We start from the raw sequence: 10,631 nt of genomic DNA on the forward strand, positions 1-10,631 counted from the left end.
TCCAAAGATTTTGAAGAGTGATCGTGGTACGCACTTTTGAATGAAACGATCAGCGCGATGATGGAGGAATTTCAAGTATATCACTAGAAGAGCATGCCTTATCACCCATAGGCTAATGGGATGGTGGAAGCATTCAATAAAGTGCTGGATAATGCATTGCCCAAGGTTTGCAATGCTCAGAGAAGTGATTGGGACCTATCCATACCTACAGTATTATGGGTCTATCAGACAACATGCAAGAAGTTGACTGAACAGACACCCTTTAGGCTTGTGTATGGTGTTGAAGTAGTGATGCCCATGGAATACATTATGCCTAGTCTACGCATAGCAGCACTCATAGGTATGATGGATCGCAAAGCCCTGGAAGAGAGGCTTGTGCAGCTGGCTGAGCTTGAGGAAGAGAGATTTCTAGATGAATTTCACCAACAGGTCCAAAAGAAATGCGAAAAAGCATGGCATGATCGGCACATTAAGCTGCACATCTTTAAGGTAAATGACCTGGTTTCTTATATGACAGTAAGTTTGATAAATTTCCATGGAAGTTCAGAATGCATTGGTTAGGGCCCTATGTCATTAAGGAGATTACTGATGGTGGAGCAGTTCAGTTGCTCAACTTGAATGGAGATCCATTCCCAGGAAAGGTGAATGGCAGCCGATTGAATCCATACACCGATGGTCTGACCATGTGACTATATGAGGGTAGCACAGTCTTAGCGCTCCAGGAAGCTGAAAGGAGGAACGAAACTATAAACTACACTACCCAGGTTTGGGAGCTGCGCAATTGGGGGATTGTACGAAGCAAGGAAGTGTCACAGGGTTCACGACAATGTGAAAGGAGTTGTGCTAGCCATGGAGAAATCTTGCAGTTCAGTTGGAAACTGACCGTTAAAGTCATTGTTCATGATTTGACGATAGAAATGTAGCCAAATGGAGTGGGCAACCAGCATTTAAGCCAAACTTTATAGGTAAGATCCTTGGAAATCTACCACAAATCCGGAATTAATGAAGTGAATGTGGGGGGAACAATTGGATTTGAATTCAAAATGCCCTATAAATTATAGGTGGCTTCCAAGTGAAAAACACTTGGCATTTTGAGAATTGAGTTGTTGAGCTCTCAAGCGCACATGAACTGTGAGAACTTCGAAACCTTTATAGCCAGTTCAGTATTTGAGACATTGTCGAAAGAAACACAGGAGTTATTGCATAACATCATATCGACACCCATAGAATATATGGATACCGAAGCAGTGACAGCTGAGGAGGATATGCTAGAAGTCATTATGGAGGCAGAGGAAGCTACCCAGAGGTTCCTAAAGTCTTATTTGAAGTTCCAAATCACCACGAACACCTAAACTTAAGCCGGCCCCTACTAAGGAGAGTGTGAAGGATAAGAAGGGAAAGCAGCCCGCAATACTGATGTGCACATCGCCGACAAGGAAACCACCAAAGAACAAGCCCATCACACAAGAAAAGGGCAAAGTCATCAATCTAGATGTAGGTTTTAACCGCATACATAAATTACGTGCATACGAATTCTAAAAACATAGAAAATAAATAATGCGAGAGCAGAACACATGAAACACATATACACATAAATTTTCCCCTTAAACCCCCTGTTAACTACGTGGAAATAATATAACACAACCCAACATTCTTCCACTTGTTGTTTTCTTTCCATAGGGGGCCACAAGAGAGCTTAGTCATTTTTCCAGCCCTCAAATGCCCATTGTCTCTTTACACCAAGAGAACTTCTTAGAGCTCACAGATTTTGTCAATGCATCTGCAGTATTATTCAAAGTGTCCACCTTTACCAACAACACATTTTTGTCTTCCATCATATCCCTCACAAACTGATACTGAACATCAATGTGCTTTGTCTTTGAATGATATGCGGGGTTCTTTGCCAAGAAAATTGCACTTTGGCTGTCACAGTCTATCCTTATAACTTCATGTACTAACCCCATACTTGAACAGAATCTCTGCAACCAAAATGATTCCTTGCTTGTATGAGTGGCTGCCATGTATTCTGCCTCTATAGTTGACAGTGCCACTACAGATTGTTTCTTACTCATCCAACTGACTTCACCTCTAAATAGGTTAAACACATACCCACTTGTAGATCTTCTTTGATCCAAATCTCCAGCCCAGTCTGCATCAACAAAGCCATGAATATCCAACACTCTATGCAATCATGGACTTCCTTGGTAGAACAAACCATAATCACTAGTGCCACGCAAATACCTGAAAACCCACTTCACTGTTGTCCAGTGCTCCTTCCCTGGTTTTGACATAAGCCTGCTCAATACTTCCACTGCATGTGCAATGTCTAGTCTAGTATAGACCATTGCATATATCATGCTACCGACTGCACTTGCATATGGAACACGGGACATGTCCTCTTCCTCTTCTTGTGTCTTGGGACACTATTCAGTAGATAACCTCACACCTACAGGAATAGGATTCTTCACCGGTTTACTATCCTGCATATTAAACCTCTGCAGTATTTTCTCGACATACTCCCTTTGGTTTAACTAGAGCTTCCTCTTTGCCTGATCTCTTTTAATTTCCATGCCCAAAATATAGTTTGTAGCACCAAGATCTTTCATGTCAAATTTGGAGGACAATTGTGTCTCCAAATCCTGGATAGCTTCTTTCTCATTTCCAACCAACAACATATCATCCACATACAAGACCAGATAAAGAACACGGTCACCAATTAATTTAAAATACACACAGTGATCTGCTTTGCTTCTAGTGAAGCCAAGTCCCCGTATAAATGTATCAAATTTCTGATACCACATCCTTGGTGACTGCTTTAACCCATATAGAGACTTCTTTAACATACATACTAGTTCTTTCTTGCCCTTCACCGCAAAGCCTTCAAGTTGCTTCATGTAGATCTCCTCTTCCAGATCCCCGTGAAGAAGTGTTGTCTTCACATCCATCTATTCTACCTCAAAATCAAAAGCAGTAGAAATAGATAAAAGTAATCTAATAGAAGTTACCTTGGTAACAGGAGAAAAAATATCACCAAAATCAATTCCCGACACTTGGGAATAACCTTTTGCTACCAACCGAGCTTTGTATTTCTCCACTTTTCCTTCTGCATTTATCTTATTTTTGAACACCCATTTGCTGCCAATGGGTTTCCTTCTAACTGACAACTCCACTAGATCCCAAGCCTCATTTTTGTGAAAAAATGCCATTTCATCAACCATGGCCTCTTTCCATAGTTTTCCATCCTCTAAATCTACTACTTCCTTCACAGTTCTTGGATCATCGTCAGTAATAGATGAAGCAAAATATGAATAGAAAGCAGATGGACTATACCTTTCTGGTTGCCTTCTTTCTCGAACTGATCTTCTCACAGCCAGAGTTTGTGGCTCTTCATCTTCTGATTCTTTCTTTGCTATAGAGTCTTATTCTTCTTCCTTTAGCTCAAACTCTATCTTCTTGGGTTCCTTTCGTTGGAATTCATGTTTAATAACATCTTTCACCTCTATGAACACCACATCTCAGCTGTACACAACCTTCCGTGTGACTGGGTTCCAAAGCTTATAACCCTTTAAACCATCCTTATACCCAATAAATATGCACTTTCAGATTTACTATCCAACTTGGTTCGTTTCTCCTTTGGAACATGTACATATGCATCACATCCAAATACCCTCAGATGTGAAAGAGAAGGCTTCTTACCAGTCCATACCTCTTGTGGAGTCTTATCCTCCAGGCTCCAACGCTGATGAAGGTGACCTGTTGACCAGGTAACATGCAGTATCTACCACCTCTGCCCAGAATTCTTGTCCTAACCCGGCACCACTAATCATGCTTCTTGCCCTTTCCATCAACGTCTTGTTCATTCTTTCTATAACTCCATTTTGCTGAGGTGTATATGGAGTAGTTTTCTGATGTGATATACCACACTTCTTATAGAATTCTTCAAATTCCTTGCTGTAAAACTCTCCACCATTACCTATCCTCAACACCTTTATCTTCTTCTCTATCTGATTTTCCATGAGAGCCTTAAATTCTTTAAACCTGTCAAAGACTTCAGATTTATTCTTAAGGAAATATATCCATGTATTCCTCGAGAATTCATCTATAGATGATACATAGTACACATACTTACCTAATGATGGAACCTTCACAGGACCAAACACATCACTGTGCACAAGCTCTAATATCTGTTTCACCCTCTTTCTACCATAGGGGAAACTCACCCGATTCTGCTTCTCGTATACACAATTGTCGCAGAAATCAAAATCCAAAGAGCTATTACTCATACCTCCTACCATACCTTTACTATGAAGTATTTGAAGGCCCTTCTCTCTAATATGTCCAAGCCTTTGATACCATAACATGGTCTTTTCTCCAGAGACCACTAGATTTTCTGCTCCACTTTCAAGAACCACAGAACTGTTGCACCCGTCAACAATAGTGCTACCTTGCAGCTTGTACAGAGTTCCAATCCAAACTCCCCACATCAATACCAATGCTCCCCAAACCATCTTGCAGGTATCCTTCTCGAACACTTTTTTGCACTTGCATCATCCAGCTTACTAATAGAAATCAGATTTCTAGCTAATGCAAGAATATGCAGAACAATCGGAAGTGTTCTAACCCTTCCACCTTGCAGTGTCAACTTTACTTCTCCACAACCAATGATTCTAGCCTTCTTGTCATCCCCCAAGAAGACATCACCACCGTCATATTTCTGATACTCATAGAACCACTCTCTATCGGGAGTGAAGTGAAACGATGCACCTGAGTCAATCAACCATGCCTCATGATCTACATGTGTACTTGAAGAAGCCAAGTACACATCCCCACCTTCATCTGAGGTGGTTTTTGCTTCTGCAAAAGGAGCCTCATCAGATCCGTTTCCTTTGTCAAGAGCTTTAGATTTACAGTCCCTTTTGAAGTCGCCTTCCTTTCCGCATTTCCAGCACACCACCTTTACAGGTTTTCTTGGAGATTTAGATCTCCCTCTAGATTTAGATCTCCCACTCGATGACTTATTTTTCTTTCTATTCTGGGACCGTCCTCGTACAGACAAGGCATCACCATTTTGGCTCTCCATATTTTTCTGTCTCATCTCCTCCGTCAACAAGGCTGAGACTATTTCATCAAACTGCAAGGCAGTTGCATTACTACCTATTGCAATAGCCAGACTATCCCACGAATCTGGTAGAGAACACAACAAACTGATGCACTTATCTTCATCTAAAATTTTAATATCAACAGATGCTAACTGACTTACCACAGTATTAAATTCGTTCAGATGCTCTGCCACTGAGTCTCCATCTTTCATCCTCAGGTTATACAGTTTTTTCTGCAGGAACAATTTATTCACCAGAGACTTAGATTGGTACAAAGTCCCTAACTTGTCCCACAAAGCCTTTACTGTAGCTTCCCCTGATACATTCAACAATACTAATCCACTGATCTTTATCCACCAACAGATCCTCCATCTTAAGTTTCCACAACTCAAAACTCTGACCAGTAAATTTCTCGATCTATATCTTTCCACTGCTCGCCATCTTCTTTCACCACCAGAATTGATCTCGTAGATCTCCCACTGAATAGGGTCTACCACAGGCCTGAGTGAAACCCCTTAGCAACAAAGGCATCCCCTTGAAGCCAAATCTGCTTGGATACCAAATGTAGGTTTTAACCCCGTATAAAAATTACCCGCATACAAATTCTAAAAACACAAAAAATAAATAATGCGAGAGCAAAACACATAAAACACATATACACAGAGATTTCCCCTGGATCCCAAAACCAGGGCTACCAGCTTGATTTTCATTATGTTCCTTTCAATGTTATAATACATATTTATACATGCTGAAGCATCCAATACCATGGACCAAAAACCATCACATCCAATACCATGGACCGAAAACCATCGCGTCCAAAAAACATGTACGAAAATCATGCACAAAACTGTAGGTGGGTCCACCCAACCTAACATAGGGTCCAAAACCAAAATTTTCCAGGGCGCTGCCTCAGACCCCATAAAGAGGGGTTACGGGTGCCCCTCAAACCCCCTATTAACTATGTGGAAAGAATATAACACAACCCAACACTAGAGCCGAAGGAGGAATAAATCAAAGACATCCTATTGGATGATGTGGACATGGGGATAGACGTGGAGGAAGTTGAAGTCCAAGGTGTTGACCCTATCACTCAGTTGCCTGAGTACATCCCTCCATGCAAGGGCAAGACCGAGGTGCCAAATATATCGACGAGAGCAAGGTACCCTTGCAAACCCCTCTGCTACCGAATGATATTGTCTTTGAAGCACCGCACTTGGGGTGGGTTCCTCTGTTAAAGCTGGAAGACTGGGACTTACCTAACCATGAGAAGTTCCTGCATTTGGTGACATAGCAGCTGATGCACTGCATTATTGACACAACCACTGCAATGACCGCTTTGGAGCCACGAAAGTGGCTCAGGGGAGAAGACAAGACAAGTCTGCTCAACCTGCTATAGGTTTCACACTACAACTGCACCCTGATTACAGTCTTGGTCATCAAGAAGCTACTCTTCTTGGTGCACGATGGGTGTCTGTGGCTGGAGGAGCCAATACCCATAACCAACAGATTGATCCATAGGATCACGTGGTTGCCCTACACAGGAGAAAATTGGCCATGATGTTTGATGGAAAAGGTGGCAAGAAAGCCCTCGCAGAGACCATGAAGGAAGAATTTAAGCTTGTGAATAAGCAGCGAGACAATGCCATCTCAAGTATTAGTGACCCTGAAGTCAAGGTGGCCATGCAAATTTTAGCTGGAAAGATGATGAAGAAATGTCACGCAAATGAGCTCCCTGCACCTGTCATCATACTAGCATCCCAATGCACCGAAGGAGTCCAGTTCAAGTGGGCACACTATCTTTGCAGTGAGTTCCTTGTGAACTGTCGTGAGGCACAGGATCTTAGCAAGACCTTCCACTATGCATGGCTCTCACTACTATTGTGCTGGTCTCATAAGAGCTACCAGAGGACAGTAAATTCCCCTCAGTCGCACCAGATCTACCAGAAGCATTGAAGTATGCTTCGTTGTGGGCGACCAAGGATGCACATTGTATCAAGGAAAGCAAGATCTTCTAGATCTTGATGGAGATGAACATCCAAATGGACATCAATAGCAAACCACGGTTGTCGCCAACTGTGTTTTCCAACCTATAGGGGTACATGACATTTAAGGAATATTTTCACCATGTGTCCATCAAGGTGCTGAAGGAACTTGTGCAGACATAGTATGACTTGCCTTACCTGGCAGCAGATGATGCCATTAGTGTAGTACTTGATTGATTGTCGGCAGAGTGGCGCACTACATCAAACTTGGCGATGGGGGCGAGCAAGTCTATCATAGAGCACAAGAAGGAGGAGGCGAAGCTCAAGATGGCACAGCTGGCCGAGAAGAGGAAGAAGGAGGTTGCTGAAAAGGCCTAGGCAAAGCGTGATGTTGCTTAGTAGATGGAGAAGAAAACATGTTGAACATAGCGGGGCTCTGACATAGGCATGAGGTCACATGCGCCCGAGACAGACTCGGAAGAAACGGACAAGAAAATAGAGTAGCATGGCGTGGACCCATAGGCGATGTCCGCTCGCATCAAGTGTCTAAGGGAACAAGAGAAGGGAAGATCGAGGAAGAAATACAAATCCACTAAGATGTTGCTGGACCCATTCACCCTCACAAAGGGAGATTTACATGACATTGGAGACACAGTGCGGGATGTCACTGCGAAGGGCCTACAGGAGTTTGAGCAGCGACAACAACTAATATTGGGGGCCATCCAGACAAGTCTTCAGGAGATGCAGACCCACGCATCACAGGCTGGCACGGTGTCCACCAACCTTGCTATTAGCACTTCAAAAGTTACCGAGATGTTGCGTGCAAAGATCTCCAGCACGATAGTGCTACCAGATGGAGCACTGACCATGGATAGCGAAGTTGACAAGCCCACTGTCAGCGCCCTCAAGGGAGTAGGGTTGAACTTGGCAGTGCTCCCTGGTAAGGTGCTCCACCTATTAAATGATGGAGTGATTGTGGAGCTGAGGGCCCGCGAACACTGGGCCCTATAGGTGATCAGCAAGAAGAGCATTAATAACAAACATATGGCCCTACAGAGAGACTTTTCCATCGGTATCATGATCGATGTAACCAACGAAAACAAGTGTATAATTTAGGTCATGGAGGAGGCATGCCGAATGGTCCCAGAGTTATCCATATTACTGGATTACAGTTGAAGGCCCAACCATCAACTCTACCAGAAGTAAAGGAGTTGCGTACAACTGCTATCACAGAGGCGATAGTGGTGGTTGGCAGTGCAGTACCAGACTGCACACAACTTTTTTAACAGTCGTTCGAGGTCCTGAAAAGCCTATAGGAGGACTCTAATGTACAACGGCTGGAGACAAAAATGTGAGAATTGCAGCAGCGCTATGACGAGGTGAAAGGCACAACATGAACTATCACGCTCATGCAGAGACTCGCAAAGCTATAGGAGGCCAAGCAGTTGAAAGAACAGGTAGATGCAGGGAAGCACAAGGACGCAGTGCTAAAGGCACCCTTAAAGCCCTGGTTGGATGAGGCTTATGCAGTTATGACCTCTATTGAAGGAAAACTTGCAAATCTGCAAGAAACTCAGCAGAAGCTTCAGGCCAACAATTTAGGAGCAGTGACCGAGAAGATGCTTGAAGAAGGGAAGCAAGTGGCCACATAGTGCACTGCCAAGGTTGTGGTCATACAGGTTAAGTTGGGAGGTCTTCACGCTAAGATCTCTGTGCCCACAGAGTGACTCGAGGGCGAGTCACGATGTTTGTGTTGGGGGCATGTTGGGAACAGGATCCCCCAAGGATAGTTTTGGGGCTAAAAGCCCATGTTTTGGGACAAGTTTTGTAATAAAGTTCTAAAGTCTCTGCATTTCGTGGTCGCGGAGCGCGAAGGTGTCATAAGTCATGAAGGGTTGTCTACCCTTATTTTTTAAAGTGTAAATTCAGTTGTAAAGATCTACCCATGGTCCGCAGACCATGGGATTATATAAAAAGGAGCTAAGTAGGTAATCTCTAAGTATTCATAAGTTTTTGGGAGTAGAAGACAAGGCTTGGAGTCTTGGTATAGAACTCTAAGTTTCGGGTCTTAGCATAGGTAGAGGCTCTGTAGATGAGTGCGTAGAGGCCTAGGATGGAAGTCCGCAACTGAGTGTGCAAACCCCTATAGTTTTATGCACAGTGTGGATAGAGTCTGTAAATAATCTGAAGATATCAATAAAGAGAAGTATTCTACAAATTTTTTGTCTTTATTTCCTGTTAATGCATTTGGTTATATTGCATTTTGGGTTTAATTTATAATGTTTATGTAATGCACAAATATATGTGATTATATTGGGTAAATGAACGCAAGTAAGAATATCATATTACATGGTGCTATCTGTGATTATTTAGTAAGATCAGTAAAACACTTAAGCTAACTTGGGAACCTATACAATACGTTGTCACAGCAACACGAAAGGACCTGGACCGCAAGTTAGGGCTGCGCAAAGGTCAATTATACTCCTTCGCGGAGGTACTAAAGGGAAAAATAAAGGGCTACATTGACAGAGCCGTAGAACTTAGTGACTTGTGTGAAAGTAGAAACATGGGTATAAACTGACATCACGACCATCTCAGGGTGCAGAAACTTGGTTCCAGCATCCCCCCATTCTGCTTCCGATGAGACTTCGGTCCTCGCTTCATAGGTTGATGTCGAAAGGGCTAGTAGTGTAGGGATTTGTTTGGATAACTAACGCTGAACCTGGGTCAGGCCCCATGCAGCCAAACAAAACCCTAAACTATTGGCCCTTTTGGCATCAACCCTTGTAGCGTGAACTAAAGTCTCACCTGAAGAAGTATGGGGGGATGCTGCAACTAAGTTTCCACATCCAGAGATTAGTGTGATGTCCTTTTATGTCTTAGATCTTCCTTCGTGCAAATCTCTAAGCTCTTAGGGCTTGGCACTGTAGTTTCCTTCAAATGGATTCTAGACTACCGCGAAGGTCTACGATCAGCTTATGCAGACCTATAACAGATAGGTTATCTAATTACGCACATGATAGGCTATCCTTAAATCGTAATCCACACATTTTGGCTTAGGTTCTTAATAAACTTAACAGAAAGTATTATAACCTTCACATAAATACTTAACATGCATTGTGTTCAGTTAATAAGACTTATTTAATATATTTGTGCCTCAATACATCATTATTTCATAAAGACATTATCTCATCACAACATATATCACAAACATAAACAATAGAAAGAAACAGATAAAACATATGAATTTATCCTACAGTCTTCTTTATTGACCTTCAGTACAAGGTTACAGAATCAAGACTTCCCTAGCACTTAGCTATAGGGGTCCACGCAGTCAGCTGTGAACACTACTCTAGGCCTTTGCACACTCAGCTGTAGAGCCTTTTCCTCCTCTAAGACCTACTTCTCTGCGCTAACTCTCCAGGCATCCATTCGTTGTACTCATAGACTGAGACATAGATCTTAGACTCTCTAAGACACACTTATTTATACAATCCCGTGGTCTGCAAACCAAGGGTAAATCTCAAAACTGACTCAATATTTTACATAA

Source organism: Pinus tabuliformis, chromosome 5_1 (assembly GCF_031772625.1).
Source record: "Pinus tabuliformis cultivar Carrire ecotype Pingquan chromosome 5_1, CPIR1, whole genome shotgun sequence".
Lineage (NCBI taxonomy): Eukaryota > Viridiplantae > Streptophyta > Pinopsida > Pinales > Pinaceae > Pinus > Pinus tabuliformis.